The following is a 4043-nucleotide window of genomic DNA, read 5'->3' on the forward strand; positions in this document are numbered from 1 at the left end:
CATCATGAGCTAGGTTCATGCGTAGACGTTATCTCGAGCAGAACACAAAATGTTTTGTGGGCGTTGATGTTCGATTTGCTGCCCTCCTTAGTCTTTTCTCGATTCGGTGGTATTTTTGGATTGAAGCGGTCCGGACCGACATTAGTCGTACGCTTATGAGAGACTGGTTTCATTGACTAACATGCAACTTGTTGCATAAAGATGATTGGCGGGTGCCTGTTTCTTCAACTTTAGTTTAATTTGTTTTGACCGAGGCGGTCCTTGGAGAGAGGTTAAATAGCAATATGCACATCTTCGTTGTGGTTTTTGCGTAAGTAAGATGCGATCATACTAGATACCCATAGCAGCCACGTAAAACATGCAACAACAAATTAGAGGACGTCTAACTTGTTTTTGCAGAGTATACTTGTGATATCATATGGCCAATGGCGTGATGTGATATATTGGATGTATGAGATCATCATGTTGTAATAGTTAATATCGACTTGCCCGTCGATGTCACCACAACCGGCAGGAGCCATAGGGTTGTCTTTAAACTAACGTTTGTGTTTGCAGATGTGTTTACTATATTGCTAGGTCGTAGCTTTAGTAGTAATAGCATAGATAGCACGACAACCTCGATGGCGGCACGATGATGGAGATCATGGTGTGGCACTGGTGACAATAAGATCATGCCGATGCTTTGGTGATGGAGATCAAGAAGCACAAGATGATGGCCATATCATGTCACTTATGAATTGCATGTGATGTTGATCCTTTTATGCACCTTATTTTGCTTAGAACGACGGTGGCATTATAAGGTGATCTCTCACTAAAATTTTAAGATGAAATTGTGTTCTCCCCGACTATGCACCGTTGCGACAGTTCATCATTTCGAGACACCACGTGATGATCGGGTGTGATAGACTCAACGTTCACATACAACGGGTGCAAAACAGTTGCTCACGCGGAACACTCGGGTTAAACTTGACGAGCCTAGCATGTGCAGACATGACCTCGGAACACATGAGACCGAAAGGTTGAGCATGAATCATATAGTTGATATGATTAGCATAGAGATGCTTACCACTGAAACTATTCTCAACTCACGTGATGATCGGACTTGAGTTAGTGAATTTGGATCATGTACCACTCAAATGACTAGAGAGACGTACTTTTTGAGTGGGTGTTTATCAGTAATTTAGTTAGTTAAACTCTAATTGTCTTGAACATAGTCTAAGTCCACTTTGCAATATTTGTGTTGTAGACCAATGGCCCACGCAGTAGCAACCCTGAATTTTAATACGTTCCTAGAGAAAGCTAAGTTGAAAGATGATGGAAGCAACTTTGTAGACTCGGCTCGTAATCTAAAGCTGCTCCTGCAAGTTGGGAAGAAGGGTTATGTCCTTAATGCTGTGCTAGGATATGAACCGCCCGCTACGTCTAGCCAAGATGTTTTGAACGCCTGGTTAACACGTAAGGAGGACTACTTTGTAGTTCAATGTGCAGTCTTGTATGGCTTGGAACCGGGACTTCAACATTGCTTTGAGCATCATGGAGCATATGAGATGTTCCAGGAGTTGAAGTTTATCTTTCACAAGAACGCCCGGATCGAGAGGTATGAGACCTCCGATAAATTCTATGCTTGCAAGATGGAGGATAATTCGTCTGTCAGTGAACATGTGCTCAAAATGTTTGGGTACTCAAACCGTCTAGTTGAGCTGGGGATTGAACTCCCGCAAGAGACTATCACTGACAGAATTCTTCAGTCACTGCCGCCTAGCTATAAGAGCTTTGTGTTGAACTATAACATGCAAGGGATGAACAAGTCACCCGGCGAGTTATTCGCGATGCTGAAAGTCGCAGAGTCAGAACTCCGGAAAGAGCATCAAGTGTTGATGGCCAATAAGACCACTGGTTTCAAGAGAAACGACAAAGGAAAAAAGGGTAACTGCAAGAAGAGCGGCAAGCCTGTTGCCAATCCGACGAAGAAACCCAAGGCTGGACCTAAGCCTGAAACAGAGTGTTATTATTGCAAGGGAATGGGTCACTAGAAGCGCAACTTCCCCAAGTATTTGGCTGATAAGAAGGCGGCCAAGGAAAAATCAGGTATATTTGATATACATGTTATTGATGTGTAATTAACCAACTCTCGTAGTAGTGCCTGGGTATTTGATACCGGTTCTGTTGCTCATATTTGCAACTTGAAGCAGGAACTGCGGAATAAACAAAGTCTGGCGAAGGATGAAGTGACGATGCGCAAGGGAAATGGTTCCAAGGTTGATGCAATCGCCATCGGTACAGTCTCACTTCAGTTACCATCAGGATTAGTTATGAACTTAAATAATTGTTATTTAGTGCATGTGTTAAGCATGAACATTATATCTGGATCTTGTTTATTGCGAGACGGTTACTCGTTTAAGTCAACGAATAATGGTTGTTCTATTTCTATGAGTAATATCTTTTATGGTCATGCACCCAATGTGAGAGGATTGTTCATATTAAATCTTGATAGCGATGATACACATATACATAACATTGAGACCAAAAGATGTAGAGTTAACAATGATAGCGCCATGTTTCTGTGGCACTGCCGCTTAGGTCATATTGGTGTAAAGCGCATGAAGAAACTCCATTCCGATGGGATTTTGGAGTCACTTGATTTTGAATCACTTGACACGTGCGAACCATGCCTCATGGGCAAGATGACTAAGACTCCGTTCTCCGGAACAATGGAGCGTGCAACTAACTTGTTGAAAATCATACATACCAATGTGTGCGGTCCAATGAGTGTGGAGGCGCGCGGCGGATATCGTTATTTTCTCACCTTCATTGACGATTTGAGTAGGTATGGATATATCTACTAGATGAAGCACAAATCTGAAACATTTGAGAAGTTCAAGAAATTTCAGAGTGAAGTTGAAAATCATCGTACCAAGACGATCAAGTTCCTACGTTCTGATCGTGGGGGTGAATACCTGAGTTTCGAGTTTGGTGCTCACTTAAGATAATGTGGAATTGTTTCACAGTTGACACCGCCTGGAACAACACAGCGTAATGGTGTGTCCGAACGTCGTAATCGTACTTTGTTAGAAATGGTGTGATTTATGATGTCTCTTACCGATTTGCCGTTAACGTTTTGGGGTTATGCATTACAGACAGCTGCATTCACTTTAAATAGGGCACCATCAAAATCTGTTGAGACGACACCATACGAAATGTGGTATGGGAAAAAACCAAAATTGTCGTTTCTTAAAGTTTGGGGATGTGATGCTTATGTCAAAAAGCTTCAGCCTGAAAAGATGGAACCCAAAGCGAAAAAGTGCGTCTTCATAGGTTACCCAAAGGAGACAGTTGGGTACACCTTCTATCTCAAATCCGAGGGCAAAGTGTTTGTTGCTAAGAACAGAGCTTTTCTTGAGAAGGAGTTTCTCTCGAAAGAATTGAGTGGGAGGAATATAGAACTTGATGAGGTTGTCGAACCTCTAATTCCTTTAGATGGTGGCGCAGGGCAGGGGAACCTCTGTCGAAGCGAAGTCGGTTGAGGAGGAAGTTAATGATGATGATCATGAAACTTCGGATCAAGTTCTATCGGACCTGGCAAGTCGGCAAGATCGCGTACTACTCTTGAGTGGTACGATAATCCTGTCTTATCAATCACAACAATGAACCTGCGAACTATGAAGAAGCAATGGTGGGCCCGGATTCCAACAAATGGTTGGAGGCCATGAAGTCTGAGATAGGATATATGTATGAAAACAAAGCGTGGACTTTGGAAGTATTACCTGAAGGCCGCACGACTATCCAGAACAAATGGATCTTTAAGAAGAAGACGGACACGGACGGTAATGTAACCGTTTATAAAGCTCGACTTGTGGCAAAGGGTTTTTCACAAGTTCAAGGAGTTGACTATGATGAGACGTTCTCACCAGTAGCGATGCTTAAGTCCGTCTGAATCATGTTAGCAATAGCTGCATTTTTCGATTATGAAATCTGGCACATGGATGTCAAAACGGCATTCCTTAACGATTTTCTTAAGGAAGAGGTGTATATGATGCAACCCG

This window comes from Hordeum vulgare, chromosome 7H (assembly GCF_904849725.1).
Source record: "Hordeum vulgare subsp. vulgare chromosome 7H, MorexV3_pseudomolecules_assembly, whole genome shotgun sequence".
In the NCBI taxonomy this organism is placed as follows: Eukaryota; Viridiplantae; Streptophyta; class Magnoliopsida; order Poales; family Poaceae; genus Hordeum; species Hordeum vulgare.